Below are 12214 nucleotides of genomic sequence, written 5' to 3' on the forward strand. Positions count from 1 at the left end.
TATTTCATCATGGCTGATCCGAGTTTTCTCCCAGACCCAATCTCCTGCCTTTTCGTTGTATCTCTTCATGCCCTGACCAATCAAGAATTTATCAGTCTCTGCCTTAAATATACATGAAAATTTGGCCTCCACAGCTACCTGCTGCAAATAATTCCACAGATTCACCACTCTCTGGCTAAAGAAATTCCACCTCATCTCCATTCTAAAAGGAAGCTCCACTATTCTGAGGCTGTGTTCTCTGGTCTTAAGACTCTCCCACCATAGTAAATATTCTCTCCATATCCACTCTATCAAGGCCTTTCACCATTCAATAAGTTTCAATGAGGTCACCTGCATTCTTCTGAATTCTAGTGAATACAGGCCCAGAATCATCAGACACTCTTTATGTAACAAGTCATTCAATCCTGAAATTACTTTCATGAATGTCCTTTGAAACTTCTCCAGTGTCAGCACATCCTTTCTAAGAACTCAAACCTTCTCACAATAATCCAAGTGAGGCTTCACCAGTGGCTGAAAATTTCAACATTACATCTTTGCTTTTTTATTTTAGTCCTCTTGAAACGAACACTAACTTTGTACTTGCCTTCCTCACCACAGACTTGACCTGAAAATTAACTTTTAAGGAATCCTGCACGAAGACTCCCAAGTCCCTTTGCACTCCAGTTTTGTTTCGTATTTTCTCTTCATTTTTAAAAAAGTGAACCCTTTCATTTGTTCTACCAAAGTACATGAGCATACATTTCCTGACTCTGTGTTCCATCTGCCATTTCTCTGGCCATTCCCCTCATCTGTCCAAGTTCTTCTGTAACCTCTCTACTTCCTCAAAACTACCTGCCTCTCCAACCATCTTATATTGCCTGTAAACTTTGAAACATCGCCATGAATTCCATCATCCAAACTACTGACATACAATTTTAAAAGAATTGGTCTCAATACAGAGCCATGTGGAACACCACTGGTCACAGACAGCCAACTAGCTCCCTTTATTCCCAATCTTTGCACTGCTTTATCCACGCCAGAATCTTTCCTGTAGTACCATGTGCTCGTAGTTTGTTAAGCAGCCTCATGTGTGGCGTCTCCTTCACAAGCATCCTACAGCTCATCACCAACTGGACATTCAAATGAACAAAGCACATTGTGACAGCCACTCAGAGGCTAGAATCCTGTGCTGAGTAGCTTACCTTTGGGCATCATAAAGCTCTTCTAGGTCAGTTGTTATCCCAAGTCCTGTGGGATACGCTGACAAGGACTACAACAGTCCAACACAGCTAATATTGCCAATATTTACCAACTCAGGCCGCATCCTCAAATTGAATTTAAAAATGTCTTACCAGATCTGTGAACAATTTCAGTCCTCCTATTCCTCTACTGAAGTTTCACATGTTGCAAGAAAAACATCCAGAACCCAAACACCATCTCATACTTCATTCAGAAAACTTTTACTTGTTCAGCAAGTTTTTCGTAGCCAGTGTTGCCACACGCTCAACTTTTATAACCATCGGTGAAGAATGAATTTGTCATTAGCTAGAATTCCTGCACATGTAATAGATTCATCTATCGCTATAAAAACGAGATGCATGAACACTGGCTGTACAGCACCTCTACTGTGACAGGAAGGATCATCAATAATATTGCCTCTACATCCAACATAATAATCAATTGAGATATTATGCACCCAAGGCTTTTCTGACCTGTCCATCTCCTTGACAGTAAGTAATTGAAATAGCTTGACAAGAAAACGATATCCAGCAAAACTGTGTGAACAGGACTACCAGGATGAGTCTAGTACTGTTTTTGTAACAGACTGGTACAGATATGAAAATGTAAAATGGCTCCTTACTGGGCTGCGAATTGCAATGTTCCCTTGATGATAACGGTTTAAATAAATACACAATTTTAAACTGCAGCATATTTATTTTTCTCCATTTCCATTATGCATGAATAGTGACAGCTTATAAAGCGATTAATACTTCAGACTAACACTGCATTCCCAGTGCTGCCTGGTAGTCCATTAACAGGGTGAAAATGCATTTCATATGTTGATCCATGATGTAAGGCAACTGGTGGCAAATTACCACTTGAAGCTTTCAGAGATTGAACATGCAAGTCATGCGAGAGAAATTAAATGTTTACAACATTTATTGGTTCTTAAAGATAAGTGAGACTGATGAAAATAAATGAGGAAGAATGATATAAAATATTTAGGGGGATAGTTCTGCACGGTGTGTTATTTGCTGTTTCTGTAAGCAGAAGGTGGTAGAAATAATAAGATAAATGCATCTTCCTGTTCTGGACAAGTACATGCTCAGTGCAGTTTAGAGCATTCATTTCATGAACAAGGGGATTCCGGTACTGTGAATTTTGTTATTACAACTGTTTCTTCACATTGGTTTAGCACTTACATTTATTACCTTGGAGAACTGAAAATTAATCAGAACGCCTAAAGCTACAGTTTCTCAGCAGTTTACAGCACAATGCAATGTCAAAAAGAATCACTCAAGAGAGAACACACAAATACTATGTTTATTAAAGATTGCAAGGTTTCATTCGATTTTAGTCAAGCCGACAAAAACAGTCAATGTGTGGGCAATTCTTTTAGTTTATCCAAGAGGTACAGTCCAAGTCAGCAATCTAGTGAATGCAATAATGGAAATTAATGAATCATTCTCCATTAAAAAGGATGAGTCAATGTTCACCATTGCCATCTTCCTTAATGAAAAATAATATGCCCGATTGAATTGGAAAAAAACTGCTTCAGAATGCCGAGGCTAGACATAACTAATGCATATGCAATATTCTGCAGAAACAGCAAAATCCCATTTATCAAGCTAGCCATTTACTACTAGACTTGTGCAAACATTTCACATCATGACCTGGAGCTCTTTGCAATGTACTACAGAAGATTCCTACATCCAATTTGCGAGATGTAATAAAACCACTCCTATATTTATTGCATCTTCCAGCTCTAGTTTTTAATATGTTAATGTAATGGGTATAATGTATAGCTGTCTTCAGGACAGAAAGTAAATGAAATGTATTTATTCAAAGTAGAAATATAACATGATTTCCTACAAAGACTAATACTGTTGTTTGAAGTGCATCTGGACGATTTACTCTTCTTTAAAATCACAATTTCCAAACCCGTAGAAGACACCAAACAGAAAACCACAGTGAGAATGACCATAATTATCAGCCAGTTCAGTGGTTGGGAAAATGTTGGAGTCTATTAGTAAGAATGAGGTTTTGGGTACTCGAGTGCCCATGGTAAAAACTTCAATTGTCGTCGATTAAAGCAATGAGGGAGACCGAAACATCGAGGCGAGAAGCGCAAGTTCGGAGGTCGTATGGGTGTTCCAGCACTCTGCAGTTTCCAAGAACATTCCGTGAGACTGAGCCAGCGTGCGCAAATCTTGTAGCGGCCAGGCTGCGGGACGCGGTGCAAGCCGATGTCTGACTCCATAACATTGATTAAAGCCACAAGTGAGATTGAAGCGTTGAAGCGAGTGCCGAGGGCGAGTGCCAGCTGCCCGTCTTTTGATCGCTCTGAGCTGGAGAGCGGAGTGCCTGCCGCACTGCCCGGAGAGTGCTGCCCAGATTTTCCACATCTTGGATGGGGACTTGGACTATAGACTTTTCTTTCAGTTCTATAATTTTTTTTAATTCTGTGTTTCTTGCCCGATCTTTTTTTTTGTGCGGAGTAGGATGGAAGGAGAGATTTGGGGATTGATATGCCATGGTCCCTTTTTGTTTTTTTGTGCAGGGAGTTGGGATTTGGGGTTGATGATCATGCTGCTTTTCTGTTCTTTCTTGATTTCATGGCTATCGGGAGAAGAATTTTAGTGTCGTATATTTCAATAATAAATGAACCTTTGAATGACAAAACAGGCCAAAGTCAGCATAGTTTCCTTAAAGGGAAATCTTGCCTGACAAATCTGTTGGAATTCTTTTAAGAAAATAACAAGCAGGATAGACAAAGGAGAGTCAATGGATGTCTTATACTTGGATTTTCAGAAGGCATTTGACAAGGTGATGCACACAAGGCTGCTTAACAAGATAACAGCCCATAGTATGACAGGAAAGATTAATATGGATAGAAGATTCGCTGACTGGCAGGAGGCAGAGTGAGAATAAAAGGGGCCTTTTCTGCTTGACTGCTGGTGACTAGTGGTGTTCTGCAGGGGCCAGTGTTGGGACCTCTGCTTTTCACATTACGAGGGGTAACTGATAAGTTCGTGGCCGAAGGTAGAAGGAGTCAATTTTAGAAACCTAGCACATTCATTTTTCAAAATAGTCCCCTCCTACATTTACACACTTACTCCAGCAGTCGTGGAGCATACGGATCTTGGACCTCCAGAAAGTGTCCACAGATGGGTGATTGATAAGTTTGTGGCCTGAGGTAGAAGGGGATGAGTTATACAGCTGTTGTTACATGCACATGCAGGTCAACTCTTTGAGTGATTATGCAGAAAGTTTGAAGTTAATGACTCATCTCCTTCTACCTTAGCCCACGAACTTATCAGTCACCCCGATGAGTTATTAACCTGGCTGAGATGATAACCGACCAATGTAGATAGGTTCTTCATCACAGAAAAAGAATCTAAAGCATGATCCATAAAGTGCTAAATGAAATTGGTACATTCACAGGTGACATGTTGCAGAGGGCAGAGAAAAAAACAAAAGAGGATAGAAATGATGCTTAAATGAAGCAGAGAAAAATCACTGAAGTTGTTGGGAGGAAATTGCTTAATAATTGCAGATTCTTCATGCTATTTCCTGCCTTCTGATATGTTTGAACTATATCTGCAGAAGCAACTATGTAATTTATACTGGTGGAGCATAGCTAACCTGGATGGATTGAAGAGCCAGAAAATGGAAGTGAGCTCTATACTTATTTGGAAATAATACACAGTACCGCTGACTGAGAATTGCCTCAAGTCCTCCCAACTAACATTTGGCAAGCTGTGAGTGGAAATTAAGCTTCTGTCAGTATTTCCCAAAGTTTCAGCAGCCAAACAGGAATGCTCGCAAGTAAATTCTAGCAGCTTTGCCGCATTGCAAGCGAATAACACCTTCATTCCATAAACAACAAGTATCTAAAATTTTACAGTTCAGAAGGAGAAAACATTTTTAGTTACTTTTGCAACTTTAGGACTTTGGACAGAAAATCATGATAGAAACAGGCCTTGATATTCATGCATTGACTCAGTGAATCTGAAAGCCCTTTATCCAATAAACATAAACAGGATCCAATAAACATAAACATCTCTGAATGAATGCTATGCAATGCACTCTAAATGTGTTACTTGCCCACGTATGATACAATCTTGACATAGATACAAATTCTGGCTCAGAAGCCATTTGATTGATCCTATGCCGCAGTTACATTTGAACTCAACATGTTTTTGACTCAATCACAGAAATGTACAGCGCTGAAACAGGCCATTCAGCCCATCTAGTCAGCACCAAATCACTTGAACTGCTTACTCTCATCGACCTGCTCAAGTTTATCTGAGGAAATCACATGTAAACTATTTTACTTTACACACAGACTAGCAGCTGTTGATACACGGACAGCCGCTAATGCTCTTCTATATTAGTAATGCTTAATTGCTTAGCAATGATTGGTTAAGGGGCTACTTGACTAACAGTGCCAAAGCTATACACCCAATGGACTTGAATGATTTAAGTGTAAGGTTCATTATTCTACTACACTTGGGATAATGTAAAATTAGGCATTTCTTGCTGGCAGGCATCATACAGAAAAACCACGACGCTCCTTTGCAGCATAATAGAGTAGAAGCGAAATAATTTCAGTAGATTGGGACTCTCACGCACAAAAATCTTCTAATAATCTTATGAGAATTAATGATTGGAATTTTGGGCAAATAAGACATAAAATATTCCTTAATTTGAGGAACATATTTTTTACATTTCTTGGCTAGTCCACAGGACAGGACCAGATTCAATTTGAATGTTAATTTTAAAGTATAATGCCACGCTACACCATGATATGGCATCAGAGCATCCTGTCTGAAGTGTTTTATAATCAATGGATTGGATTTTCAAAATAGTTACTTATTGTGCTGGGAGATTTGACTATTAGCCAGTGCTCATCGAAGTCCCAAAAACAGCAACAGCAAACAAAAGACCAACAGTAATAATGATGATAATAATAATAATAATAGAACAACCACCATTACCAAAGTACACCAAGACATTTTTAGGGGGACTCTAAGCCCACAAGGGTTTCGTCTAGCTTTAAACCTGCTCTCTAATTTACTGAATCAGACAAAAATAGAGTATTGAATCAGAGGCAACCAAACGAAATACAAGTAACACGCACAAAATGCTGGAGGGACTCAGCAGGTCAGGCAGCATCTACAGAAAAGAGTAAACAGTTGATGTTTCAGGTCAAGACCCTTCAGCAGACCTGAAGAAGGGACTTGGCCCAAAACGTCAGTGAGTCCTGAAGAAGGGTCTCAGCCCAAAATGTCAACAGTTTACACTTTTCCATAGATACTGCCTGACCTGCTGAGTTCCTCCAGCATTTTGTGTGTGTTGCTTGCACTTCCAGCATCTGCAGATTTTCTCATGTTTAGGATTCAAGTGAATTATACACTGACACACCTTCTATACACAGACAATTTGAAATTATACACTCCATCAGTAAAGCTAGAGCTTTTAAATCAAATAGTAGAACTATTTTCAAACATGAACTTTGGACAAGTGCAGAACATTAAACATAAAGAAAGGTGCAATACAACTGGTAGAATATAAAACACAGCAGCAGGATACAATACAATCAATAGATAAGTATGAAAAATACAACAATCCAGGATATCAACAAGCAAAGAAAATAGAGCACAGTGCAATAAAGGGGAAACATTCGACAGAATTTACTTAAGAAAATTAAGACTTAAGAAAATCTGCCAACCAGAGCTCTATAGTAAAAATATACCAATACCAATGTATTCTTTTGGCATTATATCTAGGACCAAAATAAATCTGGAAAACTTACAAGAAAAGTAAGAACTTTTTAATAATAACAAATTTTAGAAAACACCATGTATACTTGAATGCCCTTAGGTTAACACTGTCTAGGACAGGAGGAGGAAGAGAATTAACAGATATTAAAAAAAATTACACAACAGTCAGATAAAACCAAGGATATATTTTCATCAACCTTCAGGATTCAGCACTCCACACAAGTATATGCAATTCCGAAAAGTAAACACCACCAAACAAGAACAACTTACTTAATAGATATAGCCATTCCAAACAGACATAACACATAAAAATCACTAAGTGAAAAACACCAGACTTATGCTGAATTAAAATTGAAAGACTATGGAACATGAACAGGAAATACATTGTCCTAATAGTAATATGTACAGCTGGTATCATCCCTAAGTCACTACACAATGACATTAAATAATTAGACCACACAGCAATATTTATGTACATCTCCAGAAAGCCACAGTACTAAACACCACTAGAATAGTTCAAAAGTTCCTAGCAATTGAAAAATGAGCGCACTTAGCTATGACCAAACCTCAGGTTTAAAATACCTTGAGCTGTGAATAATAAAATAATTAACTTATTTATAGAGCACTTTTCATACAAATGTAGTTCAAATTGTTTTACAATGGGATAAAGTGCAAACATGAAAATAAAAGACAAATAGATGTTAGTTAAAAGCACGGTTTTGAGCTGACATTTAATAGTGTAAACCCAGTCGGCTTTCTTTATAGGTTTAGATATTGAAGTTCCACATTTTAGGAGCATAGTTCAAAGAAGGTGATTTTCTGAGGATGATTGTTTAAATGTAAGAGACCGGTGGAAGAAGACCTGAGAGCTCTACAGGATTATAAAATGAAAGTGATTCTGTGCTGTGCACCAGTCCCAGACCACCGAGAGCTTTAAAAACAAGGGAAGTGTAAAATCCATTTTAAAAAGATGCAGGACGCCGATGCACAGCAGTTAGGACGGGAGTGGTATTCAAAGTTCCAGAACACTATCTCACTATCTGTTACTGTTCTACAGATTTGTTAAGTACGCCCACAGAAAAAGAATCTCAAGGTTGTACATTATGACATGTATATACTTTGACATACCTATACATCACCATATACAATCCTGAGATTCATTTGCTTGCAGGCATACGCAATAAATCCAATGACCATAATAAAGTCAAAGAAAGTCTGCATCGACAGGCTGAACAACCAGTCGACAAAGACAGCGAACTGTGCAAATCAAGGAACAAAAAAGGAATAGTAATAATAATTGAATAAGCAATAAACATCACGATCATGTGATGAAGAGTGCTTGAAAGTGAATCCATTGATTGTGGGAGAGTTCAAATGATGGGGCAAATGAATCCCTCCAGGTTGAAGAGCCTGATGGTTGAGGATTAATTACTGTTCCTGAACCTAGTGGTATGGGTCCTGAGACTTCTTTACCTTCTTCCTAATGGCAGCAGCAAGAAGAGCAGGACTTGGGTGGCGGGAGTTGCTCTCCTGTGTAGATGCATGCAATGGTAGGAGGGCTTTACCCTTGATGGACTGGGCCAAATCCACTATGATTTGTAGGATTTTCCATTCAAAGGCATTGGTGTTTCTATACCAGGCTGTAACGCAGCCAGTCAATATACTTTCCACCACACATCAATAGAAGTTTGTCAAAGTTTTAGATGCCATGCCGGATCTTCGCCAAAAGTTCTAAGAAAGTAGAACTTTCTTCGTAATTGCACTTGCATGCTGGGCCCAGGACAGGTCACCTGAAATAACACCAAGGAATTTAAAGCTGCTGACCCTCTCCACCTCTGATCCCTCAATGACCTCATGGACCTCTGGTTTCCTCTTCCTGAAGTCCATAGGCAGCTCCTTGGTCTTGCTGACATTGAATAAGAGGTTGTGTTTGTGGCACCACTCAGCCAGATTCTCAAACACCCTCCTACAAGCTAATTCATTATCCCCTTTGATTCAGCCTATGACAGTGGTGTCATAAGCAAACTTCAATATGGCATCGGAGCTATGCTGAGCCACACAGTCATAAGTGTAAAGCAAGTAGAGCAGGGGGCTAAGCACATAGCCTTGTAGTACAACTATGCTGATGGAGATTTGTGGAAGAGATGCTGTTGCTGATCCAAACAGACTCGAGTCTACAAATGAGGAAATCAATCCAAATCCACAGAGGTACTGAGGTCAAGGTCTTGAAGCTTACTGATTAGTTTTGAGGGGATGATGGTATTGAATATTGAGCTGTATTCAATAAAGAGCATCGTGTTGTTTGCATTGTTGCTGCCCAGACTTTTCAGGGTTGAGTGAAGAGCCAATGAAATGGCATTTGCAGCAGACCTGTTGTGCCAGTAGATAAATTGGAGTGGATCCAAGTTACTTCTCAGGCAGAAATCGATATGCTTCACCACCAAACTCTCAAAGCACTTCATCACTGTGGATGTGAGTGCTACTGGATGATAGTTATTGAGGCAGGTTACCATGTTCTTCTTAGGCACCAGTATAATTGAAATCTGCCTGAAGCATGTGGGTACCTCAGACTAATGACCTCAGTGAACACTCCAGCCAGTTGATCAGCACAGGTCTTTGGTACTCGGGCAGGTAACATGTCTGGGCTGGATTCTTTCTGTGAGTTCATCCTCTTGAAGGATGCTTTTACATTGGCTTCATAGACTGAAATCGCAGGGTCATATGCTCTCTCGTCCTGGTTTTAGCTAAGAATCTAGCAGCAGAGCTCTGAATGAGTTTAAGTCTGTCAATGGATTGTTTTGGAAGACCAGTAAAAAGTGCATTGCATTAATCTAGTCTATTCGATACAAAGGTGAGAATTAGTTTTTGAATATCATTACGTGACAGAAACAGACATAGAACATAGAAATTTACAGCTCATTACAGGCCCTTCAGCCCACAATGTTGTGCCAACCATGTAACCTACTCTAGAAACTGCCTAGAATTTCCCTAGCGCATAACCCTCTATTTTTCTAAGCTCCCTGTACTATCTAAGAGGTTCTTAAAAGATCCTATTGTACTCACCTCCACCACCACTGCTGGCAGTGGATTCCACACACCCACCACTCTATGTGTGAAAAACTCACCCCTGACATCCCCTCGATATCCATTTCCAAGCACCTTAAAACTATGCCCCCTCATGATAACCATTTCAGCCCTGGGGAAAAAACCCTGGCTATCCACATGATCAATGCCTCTCATCATCTTATACACCTAACTTTGCAATATTTCTTAAGTGTAGGATGCCACTCTGGTTAATTTTCTTCTGTGGGATCTAAAACTTAAACCTGAATCAAGGCTAACACCCAGGATTGTTACTTCTGATTTTACAAGGGGAACCAAGTTCCCAAGTTTATCAAGAGTTTTATCTCTTTTGGCTTTGATCTTAGTTTTATCTTGATTTAGTTTTGGAAATTCTTGCTCATCTATCTGTTCACTGCAGCCATACTAGATGTCAGAGAAGATAAAGTGTTATCATCATCAGGCTCAATCATGTGTCATCCACATAACTGAAAATAAAGTTTATGTTCTCTAATGATGTCTCCTATAAGAAGAATGAAAAAGGAGAAGAGTAGGGAAATAAGACAGCTTCCCTGAGCAACTGCAAAAGGTACATTTTACCTCTTACAAAAATAGTCTCCAAAACAGATGCAAAATTTTCTCTCCAAGACATATGAACAAAATCAATGAAGGCTGCTACCAGAGAGGCCAATCCAGTTCTCAAGGTGACTTAGGAGAACGTTGTGGACAATTGTGTCAAAGGCAGCACTTAGATCTAGAAGAATTAGAACGGAGACCTTGTTGGCATCAGTGCTCAGCCCAAGGTTGCGATTTTTTTTTTTGTTAAGTGCCAAAACTATGGATGCATCTTCCCAAGAGCACTGAGAACTTCAATCTTGAAATTACACCATGGAATCTTTTGTATCTATGCATCCATGCATCAGAGTTATATGTTCTTTATGTAGCACAACTCATACAAAAAAATACACCTTCCTTCATTTACCTACTCCCCTTTGCACCACCTCACCTGAAGCTATCCCCTCTCACTCTTCCGATCCTGCGTTAGCTGACTTGTCAGTTGTTACTTCTTGAACTGGCTGTTCCTGTTCGGTCAAGACGTTCGTCCACAAGATGCTGCTTTCGGGTCTCCTGTGTTCTAATTAGGCTGCTTGGTCATCATGAGAGGCCACTGCACAAAGAGGAAAAAAAGAACATGTTAGGATGAAGAAAAATAGTGTGACTCTGATGCAGAGTGGGGAAAGAAGAAAGCAGATTTTGCATTCAATGCACAGTAGCAAGGCTAATACATTGTATCAATAAAAAACAACTGCAATATTCATAACATGTTTCAGTTAGGTAATTTTCCTAACAAAATGAACAGCATCAATATGTATAAGAAAGTTTGTGCAGTCCATTTTAAGTAAACAAACTGATTACTACATGCAAGGGGAATTTGCTCTGAACAGTGCATCTCAGCCATGTACAGCTATTTAACCACAGCTCACCAGGAATTGGGGATTTAGGGCTGGAGAGAAATGGCACACAAGAGGAACTGAAACCTTGGACAAATCAATCATAATCATATTGAATAGCAAAAAGCTGGAAGGGTTAGATGTCATAACACATTTTCTTGTGTTCTTATGAAATGATAACATGATTCAAAAGAGGGTGGAACAACTGAATAACATCACAAATCCCAAAAAGCTGACTTTGAAAGAACCAAGATAGTTTTACAACATGTCGGTATCTTGGGAGACTAATTAAAGTTGACATTAAAGAATAACATCCAATTTGTAAGGATGCAGTTAAAGGTCCAAACAAATTAATACACAAATATTCTCCACAAGGTGGTCACAAAAGAAAAAGAAATCCAGGCCTAAAGAGGGAATGAGAAGTTGCTGTTGTCTGTGTCAGCCTCACAATTTATCACACTGTAGATATGGTCATGATCCCAAAGGCTCAGAATCCCATATATCCCAGACAAAATTTCAAATCCAAGTCCAGAGAATATTAAACATAAACAAATGCACACCATTCTATCAATCTTAACAAATGGAACAAGTGCATATAGGGGTCTCTATGACGCAAATGAAAACTGTGCCCTTCATTCAGTGTAGGGTCTCCAAATGAAAACAAGTGTCAACTGCAGTTGATGATAGCTCCCCAAACGAGGGGTCAGTTGTGAGATC

The 12214-nt window shown here is 39.3% G+C and overlaps 1 protein-coding gene across 8 annotated transcripts in view; it reads right to left on the minus strand.

Annotated features, from left to right (window-relative positions):
- plcb4a (phospholipase C, beta 4a) overlaps window positions 1–12214 on the minus strand; it is a 540859-nt gene that overhangs the window by 458184 nt on the left and 70461 nt on the right. For all 8 annotated transcript variants that reach the window (XM_073051319.1, XM_073051318.1, XM_073051315.1 and 5 more), the window contains exon 3: window positions 11053–11214. The gene's annotated coding sequence lies outside the window, so the exon portion shown is untranslated. The remainder of the gene's footprint in view (window positions 1–11052; window positions 11215–12214) is intronic.

This window comes from Hemitrygon akajei, chromosome 7 (assembly GCF_048418815.1).
Source record: "Hemitrygon akajei chromosome 7, sHemAka1.3, whole genome shotgun sequence".
Taxonomy (NCBI): domain Eukaryota; kingdom Metazoa; phylum Chordata; class Chondrichthyes; order Myliobatiformes; family Dasyatidae; genus Hemitrygon; species Hemitrygon akajei.